At 42.7% G+C, this 12755-nt stretch overlaps 1 long non-coding RNA gene across 1 annotated transcript in view; it reads right to left on the reverse strand.

The window, feature by feature from the left end:
* LOC126203469 (uncharacterized) overlaps nucleotides 1–12036 on the reverse strand; it is a 56603-nt gene extending 44567 nt beyond the window's left edge. Inside the window, exon 1 of the long non-coding RNA XR_007540266.1 lies at nucleotides 11986–12036. This is a non-coding gene — a long non-coding RNA (uncharacterized LOC126203469). The remainder of the gene's footprint in view (nucleotides 1–11985) is intronic.
* Between the last annotated feature and the right edge of the window lie 719 nt (nucleotides 12037–12755).

A 12755-nucleotide genomic window follows, 5' to 3' on the forward strand; every position in this document is an offset into this window, starting at 1 on the left:
AGACTATCCGGTTGGCCACCATGCTAAAATCTGCCTTTCGCAACGAACAGTTAAACTCAACAGGGGTTCGTTTCCAATGGATGCAACAGGTACAAATGTTTCTGTGTCAAAGGTAAACCCTTTGCTAAGGTGGTACGAACTAAGCTGTGTACAACTACGTTAAAAATTGTTTCACATGAAAGAGTACCAGTAAGTACAGGAAACCTAGTTTGGTTTACGATAGGCACAGATGTTGCACAATACGCATTGTGTTTAATAGAAACTATGTGAAGTAATGATATGTTGGGTAAACAGCATTGTTTTATATGAAGAAGTATAAAATATCGTAAGGAAATAAATGGACAGCTTATGGTGCCAGTAACCATAGATGATTTCACAACGAATGAAGTAAATCTTCTGAAGATATTAGTAATAGCTACAAGTCATGTACTCGAAGAAGAAGACATTGATGGGTAAGAAATAGAGGACGATGTCATGTAAACTGTCAGCAAGTCTGCGTTCCATAACAAGGTTCGTCTCTCAACGGGAAATGATCGATAGGTCGTGGAGTCATTAGGTTGGTACAATGATTTATTTAATTCAGAAGGTTCTGGGCCAGCCACACTGATAACACAGCATCGTACTCCAACAGGCAGTCATGCAACAGTGAACTGTAGCAGGTAACCAAAACATCTGAAGAACAGTTCATAGATCAACAGCTCAAAGAAGACATAACATGGGACGGTGTAAAATCTTTTCCATACTCGATTCAAGGAGTAGTTAGCACTAGATCGAAGTATGTCCAGAAGATAGTCCATAAACAGCTTTTATAACATCATCCAGGTGCTAGCAGTATCGTAGAATTCCTTTTGGGTTCAAAAACCCACCTGCAACATTTCACTGTTTATTAGATTGAGTCCCAAAAGTTTTAAAAGCGAAAAACTCCATGGTCTGCTTGGATGAAATCATACGTTTTTCTAAAGATCTAGCTGAACATGCTGAACGTATAGGTAAAGTATTTGACAGATTTAAAGCTACTGCAGCTGAATCGCAAAGAGATTTTGGAGTAGAATACGGCGAGGTGATGTGGAGCAATATGAAAATAATAGTTGAATTTCTTATGTTCAACGAACAGATTTGAGTATTAAAAAGATACAACGTCATAGGTTACCATAATCGGAAAATATTTCAAATGATTGAAAATGACGCATTAGGACCATTAATAGAAGTTTAGCGGGTAAAAAGTATTTACTGGCGATGATCGTCTATTTCTCAAGGTACCTCGTACTGATAGCAGTACCAGATCAGAGAGCAAGCACAGTAGCTCAAGCTATGGCGAACCATTGATTTCTTAAGTTTGTTATACCACATGTCATATCAAGGAACAAAATTTCATGCCTGCTCTGGAGAAACAGGTTGTCGTCTTATCCATCCACAAGGTAATGATCTTACGGAACGTGTACAATATACCATACGGAAGAAGTTATGACACTATGTGAACAGTCAACGTTTAGAATGGGATGTCTGTTTGGCTGTGTGGTGAATGTGTACAACTCACTGTACGAAATGGTGTATGGATGAAAAGTGCCGTCGACTTTTGATTTAGTGCCATGAAAATTAGGAATGCTGGGTGAACACGTGCAGCAATTCACAAAAAGAAGAGCGAATTGACAGGGAACGAGTATATTAATCAGTACAGAATAGAACAGTGGGTTCTACTAGAAAATCCGTATACCTCGAAGACTCTAACCAAGAAATTCTTGACAAAATCTCAAGGACCGTACCAGCCTGCGGGAATAACTTCACCGGTCAGTGTTAAGTCACTATTACTTAAGAAAACATCGGTTCTGCAAGTTAATCGCGTTAAACCTTTTAAGGCACAGCTGATTCGTTAACACAAATACCCACATCGTTACTATCGAAAAAGAAATTACCACGCGGAAAGAGAAAAATACAGAGTGTACCTTATGAGCTTAGGTCTAGTGATAAGTGTCAAGAACGCAGACTATTGCGTTTAATTTTGTGGTGGGGTACATAGATTAATATTATTTTTCCTTTAGTTTGCTGTAGCAGTCTTCTTCTGTCTAAGGAGCGAGGAGATACGTGGTAATTCCTTTCTCCTAGGTGGCGTAGAAGACGACGTCGCAATATATTATCACAGGTAAATTTTCCTTGCACCTGTGTGAAGCTGAAGTGATTGGGATTACTGCAAGTGGAAAAAGAATTCCCCACAGGGACACAGCACATTCGACATCTAGTGAAAAGTAAATAACATTCTTTGCTCAAGCTTCTACGGCTAAGGATTATTCAGATCAAGCTAGGGTATACAGGGTGTTACAAAAAGGTACGGTAAAACTTTCAGGAAACATTCCTCACACACAAAGAAAGAAAATATGTTATGTGGACATGTGTCCGGGAACGCTTACTTTCCATTTTAGAGCTCATTTTATTACTTCTCTTCAAATCACATTAATCATGGAATAGAAACCCATAGCAACACAACTTACCAGCGTGACTTCAAACACTTTGTTATAGGAAATGTTCAAAATGTCCTCCGTTAGCGAGGATACATGCATCCACCCTCCGTCACATGGAATCCCTGATGCGCTGATGCAGCCCTGGAGAATGGCATATTGTATCACAGCCGTCCACAATACGAGCACGAAGAGTCTCTACATTTGGTACCGGGGTTGCTTAGACAAGAGCCTTCAAATGCCCCCATAAATGAAAGTCAAGAGGGTTGAGGTCAGGAGAGCGTGGAGGCCATGGAATTAGTCCGCCTCTACCAATCAATCAGTCACCGAATCTGTTGTTGAGAAGCGTACGAACACTTCGACTGAAATGTGCAGGAGCTCCATAGTGCATGAACCACATGTTGTGTCGTACTTGTAAAGGCACATGTTCTAGCAGCACAGGTAGAGTATCCCGTATGAAATCATGATAACGTGCTCCATTGAGCGTAGGTGGAAGAACATGGGGCCCAATCAAGACATCGCCAACAATGCGTCCCCAAACGTTCACAGAAAATCTGTGTTGATGACGTGATTGCACAATTGCGTGCGGATTCTCGCCAGCCCACACATGTTGATTGTGAAAATTTACAATTTGATCACGTTGGAATGAAGCCTCATCCGTAAAGAGAACGTCTGCACTGAAATGAGGATTGACACATTGTTGGATGAACTATTCGCAGAAAAGTACCCCTGGAGGCCAATCAGCTGCTGATAGTGCCTGCACACTATGTACATGGTACGGAAACAACTGGCTCTCCCGTAGCACTCTCCATACAGTGACGTGGTCAACGTTACCTTGTACAGCAGCAACTTCTCTGACGCTGACATCAGGGTTATCGTCAACTGCACGAAGAATTGCCTCGTCCATTGCAGGTGTCCTCGTCGTTCTAGGTCTTCCGCAGTCACGAGTCATAGGCTGGAATGTTCCGTGCTCCCGAAGACGTCGATCAATTGCTTCGGACGTCTTCCTGTCGGGACACCTTCGTTCTGGATACCTGTCTCGATACAAACGTACCGCGCCACGGCTATTGCCCCGTGCTAATCCATACATCAAATGGGCATCTGCGAACTCCGCATTTGTAAACATTGCACTGACTGCAAAACCACGTTCGTGATGAACACTAACCTGTTGATGCTGCGTACTGATGTGCTTGATGCTAGTACTGTAGAGCAATGAGTCTCATGTCAACACAAGCACCGAAGTCAACATTACCTTCCTTCTATTGGGCCAACTGGCGGTGAATCGAGGAAGTACAGGACATACAGACGAAACTAAATTGAGCTCTAACATGGAAATTAAGTGTTTCCGGACACATGCCCACATAACATCTTTTCTTTATTCGTGTGTGAGGAATGTTTCCTGAAAGTTTGGCCGTACCTTTTTGTAACACCCTGTATATTAACATGCTATTTCCAGCTGCAATTTTGAATTCCCGTTTGCAATGTTTGATGATCCATCCATATCCGGTCAATGCAAAGTTATCGACAAGAGGGTATAAGTGCGAATGACTGAAGTAATAATTTTGGCAGAACAAAGACATACGCATCTTGTCTTCTCAGTAAGAGACCTCAGCAACTCTATCAAGGAATTAGTTGACCATTTGCAGCACAGATAATTCGTACTGACAAACTATCGAGTATAATTCAGCTGTTTGTAGGCAATGTGGAAGCACCACAGTGTAAAGAAGTAGTATAAATGCCGCAGCCACAATTTCGAAGGAATGGCAGCCGCTTGTTTTACGCTATGTTTTCTCCAAAAACATTAATCCATTAATAGTACGAAATTAACGAGTACGGCAAAATTAGAGTTAAAACAAAGTGTGATACAGCCGGAGCAACGTTATAGCTTCCTGTTACGATTACAGGTACCATAGCGGGGTCCCAATCTCGACCGATGTTGTACTGGCCGGAGAAATCGTTCAGCGTGTTACCCATGGAAAAACTAACCTTTCTGAATAATGCTTTAGATCCCACTTTACTATGAACAATAGATGAATTATTCATTGCAGAAGAGGGAGAAATTTCGCTAGATCAAATGTTATAGCATGTTCGGAGACATCGACAGAAGCGTAAACAAAACATCGTAGCATTCAGTGTATCAACCACTAGCGGTATGGTGGTACTACCTTTTATGTGTGCAGCTTAATTTTCCTCAGAAGGCAAGAAATCGTGCAAAGGGAACAACCAATCATGAAATTCCTTCGGAATTGATTCGTTCTAGTAAGTAAGAGATTATAGAATAAAATGGTAAAGAAGCGATCTAGGAAAACAATGTTAAACAAGGATAAGTTTTTTTGTGATCACTGCAACAAAAAGAACAAAGTAAATGTAAATATGTAAGATAATTCATCAAACAGATAGAAAAAGGGTGAAATTCAGAACGGATTTTTATTAAAATGCAGGTGAATTGTACGTATGAAAACTAATAAGGGAATGCGAGAGTAGCGTGTTTCTTAGCGCAAAACAGTTGGCATTACTTGCCCCACGGAAGCGTCGCCACCCACCAGCCGAGAAGCATAAACATTTCACCGCTGTTTCTCGGTCAGGGAGAACGTCTATTTCGCCACTCCCAAAAGAGACTGTGAACAGCTCCGCGGAAAGTGTTTAGAACGGCGCAGACTTTGTTAATTCCATAATGCCACGCATTGGGTACCAGGTAGGGCGCATCGACTAACGAAAGTCTGAATAAGCTGCAAAGGCGAAGTTGTTAAGCAAATGCTACGGAGCTGAATACTGCAGACAACTCGGGAAGAGCAGAATCAATTCGGTGATTCTGAATGACATCGTAGAGTAGGGCCACTCATCAGTGACACAAATACTCCATCCTCTCTAGCTTGCACTGTTTGCACAATGAAGTGGTCATCAGGTGTTGTAGAAAATCGCGGCTGAGTACTTTCTCTCCTTCAGGCAGCAGTGCTTGTGATAGGGAACGCTCCTCGTGGACATGAAGCAAGAGTGTGAGCAATGCCAAACTCCTGGGCTACACTCGTCACCCTTCGTCCTTCCAGTTTCCCGATGATTCCTCTCCGCGTGAAGACATCCAAATGTCGTCACCGTACCATACTGTAACGAAGAGCACCCCTACAGTGTACCGTAACTGCTCACTGACTGACGGACACTGTCTTTTCTGGATCCTTCGGCTGCTTCGTTCTATGAGACCAGTAGTCACGCTTATCTCACACCACGTGACGTCCAACTTGCCGTACACGAACTAGAAACCTCTGGCAACTTGCTCCTCCTCTTCGATTCATTTCAATCGAGTAGTTAATATGTTCCGTCTATTTACTTATCTCGGCCTTAGCTTTGGCACTGCGATGTACTTAGCTGTATCCTCCATCTGCATATTTCGCTTATAGTGTTTTACATCGAGAAACTGTTTCGATATTATTTGAGTGTAGACTTTCCCGGTGTATACTGTTGACGAAATCTTCTCGGGATTTCATCAGGGTAGATGTGTCGAAAATCCGCAACGTTTCGATGAGTGTCATTCTCATCATCTTCTGGCAAAGATGATGACAATGACACTTGTCGAAACGACGCGGATTTTCGACGCAGCTACCCGGATGGAAGCCCGAGAGGATTTCATTAGATGTGATGTTATTCTTGTACGGTGACTTCGGTAGTTAATTCAGTAGTTGAAAACGTATATACGAGAACAGGATTACTCTGCACCTGTGCTGCCATTGAACGTTGATAAATCAAAATAATAAATTAAACATGATATTCTATACTGTCAGGTGTTTATATTTATAAAAAACACAAAGAGCAAGTCATATGCCGCATATCTTCTTAAACATCTATGCTTGGCAACTTATTCGTTACAAAAATATCAGGTTCTTTGGGTGAAAATGAAAAAAAAAAGTGATTTACTTTTCCCATTTTCGTTCATTAATGTCTTAAGACATGGGGTTTTAGGATAGTTCGCCATTTAGGAGTAAGTGTTTGTAGCACAGAAGTGTCCAATAAAGATAATACGAGAAGTCCTCTCTACAACCTCTTCATAACAGCCTTTTGGTTATACTGAAAAAGGTTCATAGCGCGTTCGCTCCGCCCTGAGGTTTGTTGCCATTAATCAAACACAATTCGAAAACCACAAATTCGTAAATTTAATACTACAAGAAGATCCTCTGATCACAGTATGTGTGGCAGAGAAAGAACTGAGATATTCTAAGATACGTTATCTTTGATATCATCTATCAAAGATAGATATCTTTAACAATCTATGCAGTGTTGTAAAGTGTTTAACATAACATAAAATTGGCAAAGGAACAAAGTTCGAGTCTCGGTCCGGCACACAGTTTTAATCTGCCACGAAGTTTCATACCAGCGCACACTCCGCTGCAAAGTCAAAATCTCATTCTGGTATCATAAAATTAACTTCAAAGAAAAACTAATGTCATACCTGATTCCCAAACGAGAAAGTATACTGCAGTGTCCTCACACTGCGTCATTCCACATGGCAGCGAGAGGACGCAGTGTTTATCCACGGAACTTGCAAATAAATAAACGCTTCTCGGGGGAGACCCTTATCCTTGCTTTAGCTGCCTTCCTGTGAAGCTGGGTGATTTCATTGGTCTGATCCTATAACGATTGGGACAAGTAGCAGAGTCGTCTACTAACAGAAACACTGTTTCAGTATTCCTTTTCTTCTGCATTCCTTTCGTATTAAACCCCCCCCTCCCCCCCCCCCCCCCCCGCCTTTCATTTGTCGTCACTATTCTTTGATCGCCATATCACGCCATATCAAAATAACCGAGCGAGTTAGTGCAGTGACTAACACAATGGGCGCGCATTCGTTACGAGGCTGGTTCAAATTCGCGTCCCGCCATCCTAATTTAGATTTTCCGTTATATCCATAAATCGCTCCGAGCAAGTGCCAGGTTGTTTTGTTTGAGATGGCACAGCCGATTTCCTTCCCTATTCCCGTATAATCTGAGGTTGTGCTCTATGTATAACGACCTCCATGTCAACGATACATTAGCTGGCCGGAGTGGCCGAGCGGTTCTAGGCGCTACAGTCTCGAACCGCGCGACCGCTACGGCCGCAGGTTCGAATCCTGCCTCGAGCGTGGATGTGTGTGCTGTCCTTAGGTTAGTTAGGTTGAAGTAGTTCTAAGTTCTAGGGGACTGATGACCTCAGAAGTTAAGTCCCTTAGTGCTCAGAGCCATTTGAACCATTTTTTTCAACGATACATTAAAACTTATCTTCCTTCCCTCTGCCTAAAATAAAAGAATACGATAAAAATCCATGCTCCTCTAGACATCCAGTTTTTATTCTTAACAACTTCAATGAGTGGTCCTCCGAGCTCGACCTTGAACGAGGAATTGGTTGTTCGGTCTGTGAGTTTTCTTTTTGCAATACAATGACATATCCTTTGTATTTCGGTATTGTAGCTGCAGGAACTCCATTTCTTAAACTGATATTTCGACCGTATACTTATCGGTTACCTTTCGAATGAACTGGTAGACTAAATCTACAGCACTTGCGTCCGTCGTGTTAAACCTCAAGGTCATGCTACTGCGCATGCACCCGCACACTCACAAGGGCCAGAGATGTTGTTCGACGGGAAAGAGCTATGCACTTATTGAATCTTTTGTTAGAAGCTCGATCCATGCTGGGATACGAGTACATGAAGACGAGCTGTCCCTTAGCGACATACTTACTACTTGAACCAAGAAAGCGCCGAAGCCCTTCTTTTTCCAGGCTGAAGCCACCGTCTGTATTAATGAAATGCTGCGCCAGACAAATTTCTGTTGTTTCCTTCAGCATCAGGTCTCAGAGTGATTAATGGACGCAAAAATTTTGACAAAGTCCCACTGCATAGAGCAACCACCTGTTAGCAACTATGAGGACGTTCAATAAGTAACGCAACACATTTTTTTTAAATTTTTTTTATTTATTTATTTTTTTTTTTTTTTGACAACTTCGGTCGAAAAATGCGGATTTTATTTTGGAACATCGTAAAATATTTCAGCTTCAGTCCTTATAGTTCCATGGCGGCGCCCGCATCACGTGGTCGTGCGGTAGCGTTCTCGCTTCCCACGCTCGGGTTCCCGGGTTCGATTCCCGGCGGGGTCAGGGATTTTCTCTGCCTCATGATGGCTGGGTGTTGTGTGCTGTTTTTAGGTTAGTTAGGTTTAAGTAGTTCTAAGTTCTAGGGGACTTATGACCACAGCAGTTGAATCCCATAGTGCTCAGAGCCATTTGAACCATTTTTTCCATGGCGGCGCTATGCGTAACCTTCAATTAAATTTCGTCTCTAGCGCAGGTGCGTTCCAAGCAGAGATCTGTCTTCGAGTTGCTCTTGGTTGGTTCAAATGGCTCTGAGCACTATGGGACTCAACTGCTGTGGTCATAAGTCCCCTAGAACTTAGAACTACTTAAACCTAACTAACCTAAGGACAGCACACAACACCCAGCCATCACGAGGCAGAGAAAATCCCTGACCCCACCGGGAATCGAACCCGGGAACCCTTGCGTGGGAAGCGAGAACGCTACCGCACGACCACGAGATGCGGGCAGTTGCTCTTGGTGGAAAAGCAGAGCTTCGCAGATACTCATAGGTGATTGAGGAGTGTCTACGTAGATATGCCAATGAACAAAAGCACCGTGAGTCGTTGGGCGAGACGTGTATCACCACCGTAACAATGCCGTGCAAACCTGTACTATTTCCCGCATGCCAAACGGCGGCACACAACTGTGACTCATGCGATAGTGAACATAGGGGACACTCCTTGAGGCCACCCCACAACCAGGATATCGTCTCTTTCGACTTCCATCTGTTTGGCCCCATGAAGAATCCACTCCGTGGGAAGCATTATGTCGATGACGGAGAGGTTATTGACGCAGCAAGACGTCTGCCAATAGAGTAGCACCATGCGTACACTCAGGCCCTCCCAGTAAGGTGGTGTAGGGCCATCACATTGAACGGAGATTATGTTGAAAAGCACGGTTCTATAGAAAGAAAAATAGGGAAATACCATAGTGTACTGTAATTCTGATTAAACCGACCTGCTTTCAGAAAAATACGTGTTCCATTACCTATCCAACGCCGCTTGTGATTAATGATCCGCATGAGTCGGCATTCAACGAACTGCGTATCCCAAGGTGGCATCGTCTTTGTAATGTCACAATCCACAAAGAGGAAGGTAAGTAACTATAAATATCGAAAAGTGTTTGATTCGAACATCTGGAATCTAATACTACTTTTTATCACAATTGCCCAAAGTCTAGGGATATCCATCCTGTGTGACTTGCCATGGTCGGCCGGTGTGGCCGAGAGGTTCTAGGCGCTACAGTCTGGTACCGCGCGACCGCTACGGTCGCGGGCTCGAATCCTGCCTCGGGCATGGGTGTGTGTGATGTCCTTAGGTTAGTTAGGTTTAAGTAGTTCTAAGTTTTAGGGGACTGATGACCTCAGAAGTTAAGTCCCATACTGCTCAGAGCCATTTGAACCATTATTTGACTTGCCATGGAATACCAGGTAAATCTGCTTGTTCATAAGACAGACTGCGAGACCGTTTCATCTCATAAATTCTAGGGGAATTTAATTCGCTTGTATAGCAAATCGCTTACCTTATTTTCATTATAAAGATGCTTTAGTGATATTTCTTGAGTGTGGTGCATTTCTCATGTTAGATCAGCGTAAGAGGGAGGAAATTCTGAGGAAAAATCCGAAAATTATTTAGTGGGTTATTTTGGCATCGCGAGAACGTTGCATTAATAATAAACAAGAACCTGTGCAGAACATTTCTGGAAAAATATTATGCGTTGCGGAAAGGTTTACATGAAAATGTAAGCGGCAACTGTAAAATCATCAGGACGAAACTGTCAAAAAACGTGAAATGAAAAGAGAAAAATTGTGGATTAAGAAAGATAAAGTGCCAATTTTACTATTACATGATTTTGAGGAAATATCATTTGAGTTGGGGTATAAAAATTAATAATAGAACAAAAATTTAAATAAAAATTTAGAAATATTACCAACCACAAAATATCTATGTAAAGAATAAATATTATTCCATTACCACAGAAAAATACAACTTTCCTTTCTTTCAATGTAATGAAGGTGTACAGATACCTACTCTCTAAAATCGGTTTGTTGTTGTTGTTGTTGTTGTTATGATGTTCAGTCGTGAGACTGGTTTGATGCAGCTCTTCATGCTATATCCTCTGCCACCTTCTTCATCTCCTAATACCTACTGCAGCCTACATCCTTCTGAATCTGCTTAGTGTATTCATCTCTTGGTCTCCCTCTACGATTTTTACCATCCACGCTGCCCTCCAGTACTGAATTGGTCATCCTTTGATGCCTCAGAACATGTCCTACCAACCGATCCCTTCTTCTGGTCAAGTTGTGCCACAAACTCCTCTTCTTCCCAACTCTGTTCAATACCTCCTCATTAGTTATGTGATCTACCCATCTAATCTTCAGCATTCTTCTGTAGCACCGCATTTCGAAAGCTTCTATTTTCTTGCTGTCTAACCTATTTATCGTCCATGGTTCACTTCCATACATGGCTACAGTCCACACAAATACTTTCAGAAACGACTTCCTGACACTTAAATCTATACTTGATGTTAACAAATTTCTCTTCTTCAGAAACGCTTTCCTTGCCATTGCCAGTCTACATTTTATATCCTCTCTACTTCGACCATCATCAGTTATTTTGCTCCCCAAATAGCAAAACCCCTTTACTACTTTAAGTGTCTCATTTCCTAATCTAATGCCGTCAGCATCACCCGACTTAATTCTACTGCATTCCATTATCCTTGTTTTGCTTTTGTTGATGTTCATCTTATATCCTCCTTTCAAGACACTGTCCATTCCGTTCAACTGCTCTGTTTATGAATTTTTTTTAAAAAAAAAGATTCAAATGGCTCGAAGCACTATGGGACTTCAACATCTGTGGTCATCAGTCCCGTAGAGTTAGAACTACTGAAACCTAACTAACCTAAGGACATCACACACAGCCATGCTCGAGGCAGAACTCGAACCTGCCACCGTAGTAGCAGCGCGGTCCCGGGCTAAAGCGCCTATAACCGTTCGGCCACAACGACTGGCTATAAGTTACATAAATGTGGACCTATACCCAGACTTCCTGACAGATGTTCTATCCGCACATCATCTGCGGATAGTGTGGTACAAATATAGCAAGTAGCTCCGACCACAATCCACACGGTAGCGTACGAATTACAGATGTAGAGTTTACAGGAGGGCCGTACTGAATTTCATAGTGTCAGGCTTCAGATAGTGTTCCCTACCACGCAGTACACAGTCCATTTTTGTATACCGTACATATAGTGAGTAATGAAAAGCATAATTCATATTATAGGCTCTGAACTATCTGTTAATCAATCGGGCCACGTACATTTACTGTCGGAGATACACTCGAACGCGGCAGTAGGGTTTTCAGTGGCCTAGGTATGCACTACGGAGGCGCAGCAATGGAGTAGGCATTGTTTACAGGTAGCGGCCGTGTGTGCTGCTTACCTGTGCTTGCGTCGTCTGCCGGAGAATCCGCCATGCGGCCCACGTGTCCGCAACTGACTGCTGGCTGCGCGTGCCCATCTCACGGGCACTGGCGCCGTATCAAGGCCGCGTGACGTCATCGGAGGGTCCGGCTCTTGACGCAGAACGTAGTAACCGCGACGCCACCACGCTGCCGAGAACCTGTCTGTGGCGTGATTAGCAAGTACGCAAGCAGATACTTAGACGGTCCTCATTTCAAGGTCAGCAGAGACATGAAGCCAGAGTGATGATCAATAAGCTCACGGCTGAATTACTGCCGTCACATGAGCTCCCAGCAGTCATCATCCACAGCTGACTTACAGCAGCATAATACCGCTCGACTCCATTTACGTAACTTAACTTTCAAATAATGAGATGAAGTTGTTTCAATAGCGCATACTACAGGCACTTGTCTCCACAGAGAATTGGCGAAATAACTACGAATCAATAGTTCATATTTAAATTTGGTCACCTTACTTATGGATGTATTCCTTGTGCGAAATTTTTGCCTTTATATGAGTTCTGCTTAGGGTTTTTATAACGCCCTATGTTCTGTTCTTCCACTGGTTGTTGATATTTATCTGCAGTAGAGGGAAACGGTAAAATATCATCATCAAAACGAAGTAACTTGAAGTTAGATACGTTTATATGTGTTTATTCTTCGTTTTCCAATGTAAGAATACGAATACTTCTAGGACGGGTGAGAACATTTTCGGTGCCGGCCTAGTGGCCGAGCGGTTCTAGGCGCTTCA

The sequence above is a fragment of the Schistocerca nitens genome, chromosome 9 (assembly GCF_023898315.1).
Source record: "Schistocerca nitens isolate TAMUIC-IGC-003100 chromosome 9, iqSchNite1.1, whole genome shotgun sequence".
NCBI classification, from domain to species: Eukaryota; Metazoa; Arthropoda; class Insecta; order Orthoptera; family Acrididae; genus Schistocerca; species Schistocerca nitens.